Source organism: Oncorhynchus gorbuscha, unplaced genomic scaffold (assembly GCF_021184085.1).
Source record: "Oncorhynchus gorbuscha isolate QuinsamMale2020 ecotype Even-year unplaced genomic scaffold, OgorEven_v1.0 Un_scaffold_1751, whole genome shotgun sequence".
In the NCBI taxonomy this organism is placed as follows: Eukaryota; Metazoa; Chordata; class Actinopteri; order Salmoniformes; family Salmonidae; genus Oncorhynchus; species Oncorhynchus gorbuscha.
Genome location: NW_025746439.1, coordinates 2,994 through 21,637, shown reverse-complemented (window position 1 = coordinate 21,637; position 18,644 = coordinate 2,994). Strand labels below are relative to the sequence as shown.

Sequence of the window (18,644 nt, the reverse complement as noted above, 5' to 3'; positions counted from 1 at the left end):
GGCTATGGGAGTCCTGAGTGACTCAGTTGGTAGAGCACAGCGCAGGTACCTCACGGAATGTGGGTTCGATTCCCGGGGCCACCCATATTTATAATGCACACACACACACACACACACACACACACACACACACACACACACACACACACACACACACACACACACACACACACACACACACACACACACACACACACACACACACACACACACACACACACACACACACACACACACACACACACACACACACACACACACACGTGTAGGATAAAAGAGTCTGCAAAATGGCAGATATTAATATCCATTAAGTTGTAAAAGCCACCTTGAGCTGCTCTCCTCCCTGTAGTCTGACCAGGTCCCAGGTCCCCATTTTCCTCACCACTTGTTTCAGCTCCCCTATCTGACGGTACGACAGGTGACCTGCAGGACATGGAGGAAACCAACAAAAAAAAACACAGGATTTACAAAACGCTTAAAACGCATGCAAATGTGCATCTCTGTCTACCTTCAGCAGTACAGCAAGCAATGAATGGCAGACGAGTCTAACAGTAGTAAATATTGATTAGCTTAGAAATATTGAAAATCTCCCTTATTCCACTATATTTTGGGGAAATATGACAGTTTAAAGTATTTTCTTATCCAACACATCCATTTTTATTTACAAAATAGTAGAAAAAAAAGGTATTTGTGACCCAAAAACCCACAACGCCTCCTCCACTCACCAGACAGCCAGGCAGGAGTCAGGGCGTCTGATATCCAGGCTACATAGCCCTCTCTGAAGGAGCGGATGAACTCATCTATTTGACTGTGGGAGACCAGCTCCCTCCTCTTCCTCAACTCTTCATCCAGCTGGCAGTCTGGGGCGAGGAAGACTAGCCTGGGTAGGAAGAGCTCCTGACGCACCGACAGGCCGCTCCTCCTCAGGTACTGCCACAGGTTAGTTGTCTTGGTCTGGAGGATATATATATATATAGAGATCACAGGTTAGTTGTCTTGGTCTGGAGGATATATATATATAGAGATCACAGGTTAGTTGTCTTGGTCTGGAGGATATATATATATAGAGAGATCACAGGTTAGTTGTCTTGGTCTGGAGGATATATATATATAGAGATCACAGGTTAGTTGTCTTGGTCTGGAGGATATATATATATATATATCACAGGTTAGTTGTCTTGGTCTAGAGGATATATATATATAGAGATCACAGGTTAGTTGTCTTGGTCTGGATGATATATATATAGATATATATAGAGATCACAGGTTAGTTGTCTTGGTCTGGAGGATATATATATATATATATATATATATATATATATAGAGATCACAGGTTAGTTGTCTTGGTCTGGAGGATATATATATATAGAGATCACAGGTTAGTTGTCTTGGTCTGGAGGATATATATATATATATATAGAGATCACAGGTTAGTTGTCTTGGTCTGGAGGATATATATATATATAGAGATCACAGGTTAGTTGTCTTGGTCTGGAGGATATATATATATATATAGAGATCACAGGTTAGTTGTCTTGGTCTGGAGGATATATATATAGAGATCACAGGTTAGTTGTCTTGGTCTGGAGGATATATATATATAGAGAGATCACAGGTTAGTTGTCTTGGTCTGGAGGATATATATATATAGAGATCACAGGTTAGTTGTCTTGGTCTGGAGGATATATATATATATATAGAGATCACAGGTTAGTTGTCTTGGTCTAGAGGATATATATATATAGAGATCACAGGTTAGTTGTCTTGGTCTAGAGGATATATATATATATATATATATAGAGATCACAGGTTAGTTGTCTTGGTCTGGAGGATATATATATATAGAGATCACAGGTTATTTGTCTTGGTCTGGAGGATATATATATATATATATATATATATATATATATATATATATATATAGAGATCACAGGTTAGTTGTCTTGGTCTGGAGGATATATATATATAGAGATCACAGGTTAGTTGTCTTGGTCTAGAGGATATATATAGCGATCACAGGTTAGTTGTCTTGGTCTAGAGGATATATATAGCGATCACAGGTTAGTTGTCTTGGTCTGGAGGATATATATATATAGAGATCACAGGTTAGTTGTCTTGGTCTGGAGGATATATATATATATAGATCACAGGTTAGTTGTCTTGGTCTGGAGGATATATATATATATAGATCACAGGTTAGTTGTCTTGGTCTGGAGGATATATATATAGAGATCACAGGTTAGTTGTCTTGGTCTGGAGGATATATATAGAGATCACAGGTTAGTTGTCTTGGTCTGGAGGATATATATATATATATAGATCACAGGTTAGTTGTCTTGGTCTGGAGGATATATATATAGAGATCACAGGTTAGTTGTCTTGGTCTGGAGGATATATATAGAGATCACAGGTTAGTTGTCTTGGTCTGGAGGATATATATATATATATATATATATAGAGATCACAGGTTAGTTGTCTTGGTCTGGAGGATATATATATATAGAGATCACAGGTTAGTTGTCTTGGTCTGGAGGATATATATATATATATATATATATATAGAGATCACAGGTTAGTTGTCTTGGTCTGGAGGATATATATATATAGAGATCACAGGTTAGTTGTCTTGGTCTGGAGGATATATATATATAGAGATCACAGGTTAGTTGTCTTGGTCTGGAGGATATATATATATATAGAGAGATCACAGGTTAGTTGTCTTGGTCTAGAGGATATATATATATATAGAGATCACAGGTTAGTTGTCTTGGTCTGGAGGATATATATATATAGAGATCACAGGTTAGTTGTCTTGGTCTGGAGGATATATATATATAGAGATCACAGGTTAGTTGTCTTGGTCTGGAGGATATATATATATATATAGAGATCACAGGTTAGTTGTCTTGGTCTGGAGGATATATATATATATATAGAGAGAGATCACAGGTTAGTTGTCTTGGTCTAGAGGATATATATATATATATAGAGATCACAGGTTAGTTGTCTTGGTCTGGAGGATATATATATATAGAGATCACAGGTTAGTTGTCTTGGTCTGGAGGATATATATATATAGAGATCACAGGTTAGTTGTCTTGGTCTGGAGGATATATATATATATATAGAGATCACAGGTTAGTTGTCTTGGTCTGGAGGATATATATATATATATATAGAGATCACAGGTTAGTTGTCTTGGTCTAGAGGATATATATATATAGAGATCACAGGTTAGTTGTCTTGGTCTGGAGGATATATATATATAGAGATCACAGGTTAGTTGTCTTGGTCTAGAGGATATATATATATAGAGATCACAGGTTAGTTGTCTTGGTCTGGAGGATATATATATATATAGAGATCACAGGTTAGTTGTCTTGGTCTGGAGGATATATATATATATATATAGAGATCACAGGTTAGTTGTCTTGGTCTGGAGGATATATATATATATAGAGATCACAGGTTAGTTGTCTTGGTCTGGAGGATATATATATATATATATAGAGATCACAGGTTAGTTGTCTTGGTCTGGAGGATATATATATATATAGAGATCACAGGTTAGTTGTCTTGGTCTGGAGGATATACATATATACAGTGCCTTGCGAAAGTATTCGGCCCCCTTGAACTTTGCGACCTTTTGCTACATTTCAGGCTTCAAACAAAGATATAAAACTGTATTTTTTTGTGAAGAATCAACAACAAGTGGGACACAATCATGAAGTTGAACGACATTTATTGGATATTTCAAACTTTTTTAACATATCAAAAACTGAAAAATTGGGCGTGCACTTTAAATGGGGCGGCAGGGTAGCCTAGCGGTTAGAGCGTTGGACTAGTAGGTTGCAAGTTCAAACCCCCGAGCTGACAAGGTACAAATCTGTCGTTCTGCCCCTGAACAGGCAGTTAACCCACTGTTCCTAGGCAGTCATTGAAAATAAGAATTTGTTCTTAAACTGACTTGCCTGGTTAAATAAAGGTAAAATAAAATTAAAATAAAATATCCTTCTAAACCACTCTGCAGTTTTGGATTCTAAACCACACTGTAGTTTTGGATTCTAAACCACACTGTAGTTTTGGATTCTAAACCACACTGTAGTTTTGGATTCTAAACCACACTGTAGTTTTGGATTCTAAACCACACTGTAGTTTTGGATTCTAAACCACACTGTAGTTTTGGATTCTAAACCAAACTGTAGTTTTGGATTCTAAACCAAACTGTCTGCTTTGTCCTGGATCTTGACTGAGTCAGAGTAGTACATTTATATGGAAATGAGTTGATGAACACTACAGCGGGAGCAGGGTTCGGTAAAGTCCCTTCCACAAAGTGGGGCCTCTTGATTTTTAACGGCTGTAATTATGTTTATAGAGGGGAAAACAGGTGCCTCAACACAGCTGTCACCCTGTCTACCAGGGCAGGACAGGAGGCACTCATTTACATTCACTGTATAGAGCAAGAGCCTCAGGGATGTCAAGCATATGGGCCAGATCTGGCCTGGGAACCCCTTCAATCTGGGGGGGGGGGGAACAATCTCAATCAACATTGAGATTACCAAAATAAAACTGAATCTCTGTAGAAATAACAGACCTACATTTATAGTCTCCACTGTCTAGCTTACTAACAGTCATCTAAACGAAAGCGAGACAGTCAGGGAGCATAGCAGATTCCAGAAGCTATGGATAGAGTAAATAACAATCCATTTTACGTGCGGCCCTCCGGACCTCGGTGAAGACCGTAGACGGGCCGCGGGGGCAAAATGAACAACCCTGCTGTAGATGCTATGTTGGGTCAGAGGTTGGATAAGAGGGAGCTTGGCTGGCAGAATGAAGTACCAGGCTACCAGTCAGCCCAAACTGACAACTAGGCTAGGCTACCACTCAGCCCAAACCGACAACTAGGCTACGCTACCACTCAGCCCAAACCGACAACTAGGCTAGGCTACCACTCAGCCCAAACCGACAACTGGGCTAGGCTACCACTCAGCCCAAACCGACAACTGGGCTACGCTACCACTCAGCCCAAACCGACAACTGGGCTACGCTACCACTCAGCCCAAACCGACAACTAGGCTAGGCTACCAGTCAGCCCAAACCGACGGCTAGGCTACCAGTCAGCCCAAACCGACGGCTAGGCTACCAGTCAGCCCAAACCGACGGCTAGGCTACCAGTCAGCCCAAACCGACGGCTAGGCTACCAGTCAGCCCAAACCGACGGCTAGGCTACCAGTCAGCCCAAACCGACGGCTAGGCTACCAGTCAGCCCAAACCGACGGCTAGGCTACCAGTCAGCCCAAACCGACGGCTAGGCTACCAGTCAGCCCAAACCGACGGCTAGGCTACCAGTCAGCCCAAACCGACGGCTAGGCTACCAGTCAGCCCAAACCGACGGCTAGGCTACCAGTCAGCCCAAACCGACGGCTAGGCTACCAGTCAGCCCAAACCGACGGCTAGGCTACCAGTCAGCCCAAACCGACGGCTAGGCTACCAGTCAGCCCAAACCGACAACTAGGCTACCAGTCAGCCCAAACCGACAACTAGGCTACCAGTCAGCCCAAACCGACAACTAGGCTACCAGTCAGCCCAAACCGACAACTAGGCTACCAGTCAGCCCAAACCGACAACTAGGCTACCAGTCAGCCCAAACCGACGGCTAGGCTACCAGTCAGCCCAAACCGACGGCTAGGCTACCAGTCAGCCCAAACCGACAACTAGGCTACCAGTCAGCCCAAACCGACGGCTAGGCTACCAGTCAGCCCAAACCGACGGCTAGGCTACCAGTCAGCCCAAACCGACAACTAGGCTACCAGTCAGCCCAAACCGACAACTAGGCTACCAGTCAGCCCAAACCGACAACTAGGCTACCACTCAGCCTAAACTGACGGCTAGGCTACCAGTCAGCCCAAACCGACGGCTAGGCTACCAGTCAGCCCAAACCGACGGCTAGGCTACCAGTCAGCCCAAACCGACGGCTAGGCTACCAGTCAGCCCAAACCGACAACTAGGCTACCAGTCAGCCCAAACCGACAACTAGGCTACCAGTCAGCCCAAACCGACAACTAGGCTACCACTCAGAAGTATATACCCTTTTTTAAATAAAAAAAATATATACAAATATATATAATAATAATATATATGCCATTTAGCTGACGCTTTTATCCAAAGCGACTTACAGTCATGTGTGCATACATTCTACGTATGGGTGGTCCCGGGGATCGAACCCACTACCCTGGCGTTACAAGCACCATGCTCTACCAACTGAGCTACAGAAGGACCACTAATTGAATTAATTTCAAAGGATCTCTGGAATAAGTAATACAATGTTATAATATTAATACACAATGTTCTTAAACCTTGGGCAAATATTAAATTAAAATTAATTCTCATTTTTACATAAAATGCACTGAGTTACAGGATATTAGCTTTAAAGCTGTAACGAAATTGCTTTGCCCCCCCATTAAATAACATTGCCCCCCATGAAATAACATTGCCCCCCATTAAATAACATTGATTTGCCCCCCCGCCCCCATTAAATAACATTGATTTGCCCCCTGCCCCCATTAAATAACATTGCCCCCCCCCATTAAATAACATTGCCTTCCCACCCCCCACCCCCATTAAATAACATTGCTTTCCCACCCCCCACCCCCATTAAATAACATTGCTTTCCCACCCCCCACCCCCATTAAATAACATTGCCTTCCCACCCCCCCCACCCCCATTAAATAACATTGCTTTCCCACCCCCCACCCCCATTAAATAACATTGCCTTCCCACCCCCCACCCCCATTAAATAACATTGCTTTCCCACCCCCCACCCCCATTAAATAACATTGCCTTCCCACCCCCCACCCCCATTAAATAACATTGCTTTCCCACCCCCCACCCCCATTAAATAACATTGCTTTCCCCACCCCCCACCCCCATTAAATAACATTGCTTTCCCACCCCCCACCCCCATTAAATAACATTGCTTTGCCCAATGACACATTTTTGTTTATAGAATTGCAGGAAATGTGCTTTCCTATGCCTAAGAGGTGGGCCTTTAAAAATGTTCCTTCCCAGGGCCTGAGACTTGTCCGACCGTGCCCTGCCACAGTCATAGTAAAACTATAGGCCATGCCCCCCCATTAAGTGATAACCCCCTGACCTAGACTTCATACTGTAGTCTTTCGGACCACTAGTCTATGTGAAAGACTTGGCTACATTTGATATGTGATTTATTTTATTAACTAAAAGATGTTATGACATATTTACCATGACGGCCTCAAGGGGGTCAGCCACCTGTTCTATGGAGGTGTTGGTAAAGTTGTGGTACTGTTCTTTAAGCTGGACGTGCCATTGCTGCCTTTGGGAAGACACCGTTCCTCTCCAAGGCTTCACGTCGATGCAGAACACCCCGTGACCTTAGAAGACAGAGAGAAGAGGTTTGAGTTGTGAGAGGAGGTTTGAGTTGTGAGAGGAGGTTTGAGTTGTGAGAGGAGGTTTGAGTTGTGAGAGGAGGTTTGAGTTGTGAGAGGAGGTTTGAGTAAAACTAGGCACTCCAACCCTGTTCCTGGAGAGCTACTGTCCTCTAGGTGTTCACTCCAACCCTGTTCCTGGAGAGCTACTGTCCTCTAGGTGTTCACTCCAACCCTGTTCCTGGAGAGCTACTGTCCTCTAGGTGTTCACTCCAACCCTGTTCCTGGAGAGCTACTGTCCTCTAGGTGTTCACTCCAACCCTGTTCCTGGAGAGCTACTGTCCTCTAGGTGTTTCACTCCAACCCTGTTCCTGGAGAGCTACGGTCCTTACATTTACATTTACATTTAAGTCATTTAGCAGACGCTCTTATCCAGAGCGACTTACAAATTGGTGCATTCACCTTATGACATCCTGTGGAACAGCCACTTTACAATAGTGCATCTAAATCTTTTAAGGGGGGGGGTGAGAAGGATTACTTTATCCTATCCTAGGTTTTCCTTAAAGAGGTGGGGTTTCAGGTGTCTCCGGAAGGTGGTGATTGACTCCGCTGTCCTGGAGTGAACACCTAGAGGACAGTAGCACTCCAACCCTGTTCCTGGAGAGAACACCTACAGGTTTTCTCCTGCGTTTTTGATGGCAGGCCACTCTGGTAGACCTACATTATGATCACATAGCCACAGTAGCCTACTTGGCCACTATTAAAACTAACTTAAAGCAGGTACAGCCTCAGTGTTCACAGTAAACGAGAGCTGGAAGCTGCACAGAATTTTCAAGTTTGCGCTCAGCAGAAGTGAAATTTGCTCAGTGCTCAAAAAAAAAGAGAAGGAACATTGGTTAGGAGTCGAGTCAACCACACAGTACATAGGCCGAGTTAGTTGAATACTGGACAGTACATAGGCCGAGTTAGTTTAATACTGGACAGTACATAGGCCGAGTTAGTTTAATACTGGACAGTACCGAGTTAGTTTAATACTGGACAGTACATAGGCCGAGTTAGTTTAATACTGGACAGTACATAGGCCGAGTTAGTTTAATACTGGACAGTACATATAGAGTTAGTTTAATACTGGACAGTACATAGGTTTAATACTGGACAGTACATAGGCGAGTTAGTTTAATACTGGACAGTACATAGGCCGAGTTAGTTTAATACTGGACAGTACATAGGCCGAGTTAGTTTAATACTGGACAGTACATAGGCCGAGTTAGTTTAATACTGGACAGTACATAGGCCGAGTTAGTTTAATACTGGACAGTACATAGGCCGAGTTAGTTTAATACTGGACAGTACATAGGCGAGTTAGTTTAATACTGGACAGTACATAGGCCGAGTTAGTTTAATACTGGACAGTACATAGGCGAGTTAGTTTAATACTGGACAGTACATAGGCCGAGTTAGTTTAATACTGGACAGTACATACGAGTTAGTACATAGGCCGAGTTAGTTTAATACTGGACAGTACATAGGCCGAGTTAGTTTAATACTGGACAGTACATAGGCCGAGTTAGTTTAATACTGGACAGTACATAGGCCGAGTTAGTTTAATACTGGACAGTACATAGGCCGAGTTAGTTTAATACTGGACAGTACATAGGCCGAGTTAGTTTAATACTGGACAGTACATAGGCCGAGTTAGTTTAATACTGGACAGTACATAGGCCGAGTTAGTTTAATACTGGACAGTACATAGGCCGAGTTAGTTTAATACTGGACAGTACATAGGCGAGTTAGTTTAATACTGGACAGTACATAGGCCGAGTTAGTTTAATACTGGACAGTACATAGGCCGAGTTAGTTTAATACTGGACAGTACATAGGCCGAGTTAGTTTAATACTGGACAGTACATAGGCCGAGTTAGTTTAATACTGGACAGTACATAGGCCGAGTTAGTTTAATACTGGACAGTACATAGGCCGAGTTAGTTTAATACTGGACAGTACGAGTTAGTTTAATACTGGACAGTACATAGGCCGAGTTAGTTTAATACTGGACAGTACATAGGCCGAGTTAGTTTTACTGGACAGTACATAGGACAGTTACATAGGACAGTACATAGGCCGAGTTAGTTTAATACTGAGTTAGTTTAATACTGGACAGTACATAGGCCGAGTTAGTTTAATACTGGACAGTACATAGGCCGAGTTAGTTTAATACTGGACAGTACATAGGCCGAGTTAGTTTAATACTGGACAGTACATAGGCCGAGTTAGTTTAATACTAGACAGTACATAGGCCGAGTTAGTTTAATACTCGACTGAGCACCTGTGAGGATGACGAGGTCGATGTCGTCTGCCTTGGTGGTTTGAAACTGGGTCGGGACTCGTAGGTCGCAGAAAATGTTCTCTTTTTCAGTCCGCCAAGTTTCCTAAAGAAAATAAAGAGGATATAATCCAAGGTCCTTGTGCTTTTAACTACGTACAGCCCCCCCCCATAATACAGCCTGACCCCCCATAATACAGCCTGACCCCCCCCATAATACAGCCTGACCCCCATAATACAGCCTGACCCCCCATAATACAGCCTGACCCCCCATAATACAGCCTGACCCCCATAATACAGCCTGACCCCCCATAATACAGCCTGACCCCCCCATAATATAGCCTGACCCCCATAATATAGCCTGACCCCCCCATAATACAGCCTGACCCCCATAATGTAGTCTAGGTAGCTAGGTACAGCCTGACCCCCCATAATACAGCCTGACCCCCATAATACAGCCTGACCCCCCATAATACAGCCTGACCCCCATAATACAGTCTGACCCCCATAATGCAGCCTGACCCCCATAAGCCTGACCCCCCCCCATAATGCAGCCTGACCCCCATATAATGCAGCCTGACCCCCATATAATACAGCCTGACCCCCCCATAATGCAGCCTGACCCCCATAATACAGCCTGACCCCCCATAATACAGCCTGACCCCCCGTCCCCATAACACAACCTGACCACCCCCCATAATGTAGTCTAGCTAGCTACATACAACCTGACCCCACCCTGTCCCCATAACACAACCTGACCCCCTGTCCCCATAACACAACCTGACCCCCCGTCCCCCATAACACAACCTGACCCCCCCGTCCCCATAACACAACCTGACCCCCTGTCCCCATAACACAGCGTAGTCTAGCTAGCTACATACAACCTGACCCCCACCCTGTCCCCATAACACAACCTGACCCACCCTGTCCCCATAACACAACCTGACCCCTCCCGTCCCCATAACACAACCCTGACCCCCTGTCCCCACAACGTAGTCTAGCTAACTACATACAACCTGACCCCCTGTCCCCATAACACAACCTGACCCCCCACCCTGTCCCCATAACACAACCTGACCCCCCCCACCCTGTCCCCATAACACAACCTGACCCCCCCGTCCCCATAACACAACCTGACCCCCTGTCCCCATAACACAACCTGACCCCCCCGTCCCCATAACACAACCTGACCCCCTGTCCCCATAACACAACCTGACCCCCCGTCCCCATAACACAACCTGACCCCCCGTCCCCATAACACAACCTGACCCCTCCCGTCCCCATAACACAACCTGACCCCCCCATCCCCACAACGTAGTCTAGCTAACTACACACAACCTGCCCCCTCCACCCTGTCCCCATAACACAACCTGACCCCCCCATCCCCACAACGTAGTCTAGCTAACTACACACAACCTGACCCCTCCGTCCCCATAACACAACCTGACCCCCCATCCCCATAACACAACCTGACCCCCAACCCTGTCCCCATAACACAACCTGACCCCCCCCCATCCCCACAACATAGTCTAGCTAACTACACACAACCTGACCCCTCCTGTCCCCATAACACAACCTGATCCCCCTGTCCCCATAACACAACCTGACCCCCCATCCCCACAACGTAGTCTAGCTAACTACACACAACCTGCCCCCCCACCCTGTCCCATAACACAACCTGACCCCCCATCCCCATAACACAACCTGACCCCCCTGTCCCCATAACACAACCTGACCCCCATCCCACAACGTAGTCTAGCTTGCTACCACTGTCGAGGATAAACAAGAACATCAAGCTAACAACCTCACCATACGTACAGAACACACTTGTAGAAGTCCCTGCCGTGTTAAATCGATCATTTAGGGCCTACCTGACACGTTGGATAAAGTCCTGTACTGTTAGGGTAGGCTGTGTACTGTCTCCTGTGGCACCTGCACTAGCAGTACTGGGTCCTGTGGAGAAGTGAAACTGGGCCAGCTGGCTTCCAAGCTGAAACATTCTTCTTGTAGATCTGAAACAACCAGAACCAAACTTGAAAATAAGTGGAACAACACTGAGTGTATAAAACTATTAGGAACATAGGACTGACCAGGTGAAAGCTATGATGCCTAATTGATGTCACCTGTTCAATCCACTTCAATCAGTGTAAATGAAGGGGAGGAGACGGGTTAATTAGGGATTTATTAAGCCTAGAGACGTGTATTGTGTATGGGTCTCATTCAGAGGGTGAATGGGGAAAGACAAAAAGATTTAAGTGCCTTTGAAAGGGGTATGGTAGTAATTAGGTGCCAATCGCACCGGTTTGTGTGTGTCAAGAACTGCAACGCTGCAGGGTTTTTCCACGCGCAACAGTTTCCCGTGTGTGTATCAAGAAAGGGTCCACCGCCCAAAGAATATCCAGCCAACTTGACACAACTTTCGGGAAAGCATTGGAGTCAACATGGCCCAGCATCCCTGTGTCACTCTTTAAGACACCTTGTCGAGTCCATGACCCGACGACCTGAGTCTGTTCCGAGGGCAAACCGGGGGGGATGCAGCAACTCAACACCAGGAAGGTGACCCCCCCCCCCCCCCCATAACACAACCTGACCCCCCCCATAATGCAGCCTGACCCCCCCATAATGCAGCCTGACCCCCCCATAATGCAGCCTGAACCCCATAACACAACCTGACCCCCATAACACAACCTGACCCCCCATAATGCAGCCTGACCCCCATAATGCAGCCTGACCCCCCATAATGCAGCCTGACCCCCCATAATGCAGCCTGACCCCCCCATAATGCAGCCTGAACCCCATAACACAACCTGACCCCCCCCATAACACAACCTGATCTTATGGTGTGTGTGTGTTTGTCTATGTAACTATAGAAGCGGAGAGGTGTAGCTTTATGTTGACATCAAACCGCATCACACTACAGGAAACTAAAAGCTCATTTAGACAGCAACATCTTAAAACAACAAGACTATATAGCTAAATAACAAACAAAATAACATTTAGAAAACGTGTTTTTGACGGCTGGATATCATTTGTGTTTACGTTCCAACCGGAATCTGTCTCCAAAAACTTCGTAAATAACAAGGATGCCGACAAAACAACGTATACAAAGTAGCATGATCAATTCACCTAGTTAAACCTAGTTAAACCTAGTTAACTAGCTGTCGAATAGGCATCAATTCACCTAGTTAAACCTAGTTAAACCTAGTTAACTAGCTGTCGAATAGGCATCAACTCACCACGCAGCCCACTTCCCTACCTGGTATCTTATTCTGCCGATAAACAACTCTGTTGTATGTTGGAAACCTTGTTATTTACAACGTTTTTGGAATAGATTCCCGTTCCACATTTATTCCCAGCCGTTTTTGACTGTGCGACTTGGGAGGGGAAGCAGGCACAGCATGTCCTAGATAATTAAACTATATTTGGACAACACATCATTTACGTTACATTATCTCGCTGTATTTAGCTACAACTTCTACATTGCCAATGTCAACAAACGTGTTTGTTCGCGACAAAAAACACTCGAAAATGAACGTGGCTTAGCAGTAAAAAAACAAAAGACCGAGACTGAAGAACAAAAGACGGAGACTAATACGACGTTGAGCGTTAGAACAAAAGACGGAGACTAATTCTAGCGTTAGAACAAAAGACGGAGACTAATACGAGCGTTAGAACAACAGACGGAGACTAATTCTAGCGTTAGAACAACGTTAGAACAACAGACGGAGACTAATTCTAGCGTTTACGAGCGTAGAACAACAGACGGAGACTAATTCTAGCGTTAGAACAAAAGACGGAGACTAATTCTAGCGTTAGAACAACAGACGGAGACTAATTCTAGCGCTAGAACAAAAACGGATACTAATTCTAGCGTTAGAACAACAGACGGAGACTAATTCTAGCGTTAGAACAAAAACGGAGACTAATTCTAGCGTTAGAACAACAGACGGAGTCTAATTCTAGCGTTAGAACATTAACGGAGACTAATTCTAGCGTTAGAACAACAGACGGAGACTAATTCTAGCGTTAGAACAAAAGACGGAGACTAATTCTAGCGTTAGAACAACAGACGGAGACTAATTCTAGCGTTAGAACAACAGACGGAGACTAATTCTAGCGTTAGAACAAAAGACGGAGACTAATTCTAGCGTTAGAACAACAGACGGAGACTAATTCTAGCGTTAGAACAAAAGACGGAGACTAATTCTAGCGTTAGAACAACAGACGGAGACTAATTCTAGCGTTAGAACAACAGACGGAGACATACGTCGAGCGCTTACATTAATAAAGACAGAGAAAGTTGAAAACAGGAGTCAGTGTTTTTTTTCTTCCAGCACCTCTTTGTGGATGAGGCAGCCGATATATTTACCAGCCGTCCAAACTTGCTGCAATGAAATTGTATCCAGGAATGATGTTTCCCAATCAGCGCTGTTCCGCTGCGGCCTGTTCCTGGAAGACGTAAACAACCAACCACGTGGAGGTCGGGTTTCCACCAGGAAAACCTCACCGCTGTAAACACGCTATCTGGGAGCAAAAAAATACATATATTTTGGACATTTTCGTCTTCGCATTCAACTGGAGAAAACACAAACTAACAAGTCATTCAATTTAAAATAAATAAAATAAAAAGTATGGGGCGTCGAGTTATGAGAGCCCAGTAGATTATGGAAATCAATCTCTCACAGAGTGGATTCAGTTTACATTGCCGTGGTCATTGACTGTGGGGAGATGCACTACGGTCTGAACCAGTAGAACATAGACATATGGCGAGCACAAACCAGTCATATGATCTTATGGTGTGTGTGTGTGTGTGTGTGTGCTTAAGTAAAGTACAGGAGGAACATGGTGTCTCCCCCTCCACATCCTTCCCCTCTTATTATGGAGCCACCTCTCTAACCAGGGGGCACAGGACAAGACCTCTAATTATGGAGCCACCTCTCTAACCAGGGGGCACAGGACAATACCTCTAATTATGGAGCCACCTCTCTAACCAGGGGGCGCAGGACAATACCTCTAATTATGGAGCCACCTCTCTAACCAGGGGGCGCAGGACAAGACCTCTAATTATGGAGCCACCTCTCTAACCAGGGGGCGCAGGACAAGACCTCTAATTATGGAGCCACCTCTCTAACCAGGGGGCGCAGGACAAGGCCTCTAATTATGGAGCCACCTCTCTAACCAGGGGGCACAGGACAAGACCTCTAATTATGGAGCCACCTCTCTAACCAGGGGGCACAGGACAAGGCCTCTAATTATGGAGCCACCTCTCTAACCAGGGGACACAGGACAAGACCTATAATTATGGAGCCACCTCTCTAACCAGGGGGCACAGGACAATACCTCTAATTATGGAGCCACCTCTCTAACCAGGGGGCACAGGACAAGACCTCTAATTATGGAGCCACCTCTCTAACCAGGGGGCACAGGACAATACCTATAATTATGGAGCCACCTCTCTAACCAGGGGGCACAGGACAATATCTCTAATTATGGAGCCACCTCTCTAACCAGGGGGCACAGGACAATACCTATAATTATGGAGCCACCTCTCTAACCAGGGGGCACAGGACAATACATATAATTATGGAGCCACCTCTCTAACCAGGGGGCACAGGACAAGGCCTCTAATTATGGAGCCACCTCTCTAACCAGGGGGCACAGGACAATACCTATAATTATGGAGCCAACCTCTCTAACCAGGGGGCACAGGACAAGACTGTGCAACTGAGCATTGTTTCAAATGCTTGCTATTTTTGAATTTCTTGTTATTGAAAAGTAGTGGACAGGTTAACATTGAAATGCAGAGTCAAAGACAGACCCAATAAAACCCAGAAGACTGTCATTTTTTTAGCTGGGCAAGTCAGTTAAGAACTTGGCCTAGGAACAGTGGGTTAACTGGCCTAGGAACAGTGGGTTAACTGGTCTAGGACCAGTGGATTAACTGGTCTAGAAACAGTGGGTTAACTGCCTGTTCAGGGCAGAATGACAGATTCGTACCTTGTCAGCTAAGCTGGGGGTTTGAACTTGCAACCTTCCGGTTACTAGTCCAACGCTCTAACCACTATGTTACCCTGCCACATATAGAAGACTGTCATACGGAAGACTGTCATAGAGAAGAAGACTGTCATAGAGAAGACTGTCGTATAGAAGACTGCCTTACAGAAGACTGTCATATAGAAGACTGTCATATAGAAGACTGTCATATGGAAGACTGTCATACGGAAGACTGTCGCATAGAAGACTGCCTTACAGAAGACTGTCATATAGAAGACTGTCATACAGAAGACTGTCATACAGAAGACTGTCATAGAGAAGACTGTCATAGAGAAGACTGTCATAGAGAAGACTGTCATAGAGAAGACTGTCATATAGAAGACTGTCTTACAGAAGCACAACAGTGAAATGAAGATCAGAAAGCCTGTATTTTCTCTATAAACGTTCGTTAGGATGTTCAGACTCTGCCTTTGTCAGCGAGGCAGAATGTCTGAAGTGGTCCTCAGGGGAGCAGGAGGAAGGATAGCGGAGGGTAATTTCACCTGAAGTAGAGAGAAGGTGAGGGAAGAGGGCCTTTTGTACAAATGGCTCAGCATTGTGTGGTTTAATGAGCTGCCCAGTTTCAAGTGGATAAACCCCACCCCCCTGTGGATAAACCCCACCCCCTGTGGATAAACCCCACCCCCATGTGGATAAACCCCACCCCCATGTGGATAAACCCCCCGTGTGTGTTATTTAATGTATCATACTGGGGTGTTATTGCATAACACAAGTGGATAAACCCCCACCCCCTGTGGATAAACCCCCACCCCCTGTGTGTTATTTAATGTATCATACTGGGGTGTTATTGCATAACACAAGTGGATAAACCCCACCCCCTGTGGATAAACCCCACCCCCTGTGGATAAACCCCACCCCCTGTGGATAAACCCCACCCCCTGTGGATAAACCCCACCCCCTGTGTGTTATTTAATGTATCATACTGGGGTGTTATTGCATAACACAAGTGGATAAACCCCACCCCCATGTGGATAAACCCCACCCCCTGTGGATAAACCCCACCCCCTGTGGATAAACCCCACCCCCTGTGGATAAACCCCACCCCCTGTGTGTTATTTAATGTATCATACTGGGGTGTTATTGCATAACACAAGTGGATAAACCCCACCCCCATGTGGATAAACCCCACCCCCTGTGGATAAACCCCACCCCCTGTGGATAAACCCCACCCCCTGTGGATAAACCCCACCCCCTGTGGATAAACCCCACCCCCACTGTGTGTTATTTAATGTATCATACTGGGGTGTTATTGCATAACACAAGTGGATAAACCCCACCCCCTGTGGATAAACCCCACCCCCTGTGGATAAACCCCACCCCTCTGTGGATAAACCCCACCCCCTGTGGATAAACCCCACCCCTGTGGATAAACCCCACCCCCTGTGTGTTATTTAATGTATCATACTGGGGTGTTATTGCATAACACAAGTGGATAAACCCCACCCCCTGTGGATAAACCCCACCCCCTGTGGATAAACCCCACCCCTGTGTGTTATTTAATGTATCATACTGGGGTGTTATTGCATAACACAAGTGGATAAACCCCACCCCCTGTGGATAAACCCCACCCCCTGTGGATAAACCCCACCCCCCTGTGGATAAACCCCACCCCCTGTGGATAAACCCCACCCCCTGTGGATAAACCCCACCCCCTGTGGATAAACCCCACCCCCTGTGGATAAACCCCACCCCTGTGGATAAACCCCACCCCTGTGGATAAACCCCACCCCCTGTGGATAAACCCCACCCCCACTGTGGATAAACCCCACCCCCCTGTGGATAAACCCCACCCCTGTGGATAAACTCCACCCCCTGTGGATAAACCCCACCCCCTGTGGATAAACCCCACCCCCTGTGGATAAACAACCACCCCCTGTGGATAAACCCCACCCCCTGTGGATAAAACCCCACCCCCACTGTGGATAAACCCCACCCCCTGTGGATAAACCCCACCCCCTGTGGATAAACCCCACCCCTGTGGATAAACCCCCACCCCCTGTGGATAAACCCCACCCCCTGTGGATAAACCCCACCCCTGTGGATAAACCCCACCCCTGTGGATAAACCCCACTCCCCTGTGGATAAACCCCACCCCCTGTGTGTTAGTTAATGTATCATACTGGGGTGTTATTGCATAACACAAGTGGATAAACCCCACCCCCTGTGGATAAACCCCACCCCATGTGGATAAACCCCACCCCCTGTGTGTTAGTTAATGTATCATACTGGGGTGTTATTGCATAATGTTATGGGCATTTCTAGGGTTCTTTAAAGTACCGTAGATCACTAAATGATACTCAAGCTGTCAGAAACAAGACGACTCAATGTCTTTTTGTGGGGGCAATACTTTTTGGGGGCAATACTTTTGGGGGCAATACTTTTTGGGGGGCAATGCTTTTTGGGGGGCAATGCTTTTTTGGGGGGGGCAATGCTTTTTTGGGGGGTGATACACACACTGATACACACTGATACACACTGATACACACTGATATATTCTGATACACACTGATACACACTGACACACACTGACACACACTGATACACACACTGATACACACTGATACACACTGATACACACTGACACACACTGATACACACTGATACACACTGATACACACTGATACACACACTGATACACACACTGATACACACTGATACACACTGATACACACCGACACACCCAACCACCCCCTGACACACATTGATACACACCATGTACACACACTAACACACTGATACACACCGACACACCCAACCACCCTCTGCCACACTGATACACACCATGTACACACACACCGATGCACCCAACCAAACACACACACACACAGACTGATACACACACTGACACACTGATACACACACAC

At 45.6% G+C, this 18,644-nt stretch overlaps 1 long non-coding RNA gene across 3 annotated transcripts; it reads right to left on the bottom strand.

The window, feature by feature from the left end:
• Positions 1 to 801: 801 nt before the first annotated feature.
• On the bottom strand, positions 802 to 14,176 carry LOC124024159. Of its 3 annotated transcripts, none has more exons than XR_006836955.1 (5): positions 14,096 to 14,176; positions 11,598 to 11,738; positions 9,730 to 9,832; positions 7,261 to 7,409; positions 802 to 954 (listed from the first exon to the last, which is right to left on the bottom strand). It is a non-coding gene; the product is annotated as an uncharacterized LOC124024159 (long non-coding RNA). The 3 variants fall into 3 exon arrangements; XR_006836954.1 differs by having other exon boundaries at positions 14,064 to 14,164; XR_006836953.1 differs by having other exon boundaries at positions 14,007 to 14,144.
• Positions 14,177 to 18,644: the final 4,468 nt, after the last annotated feature.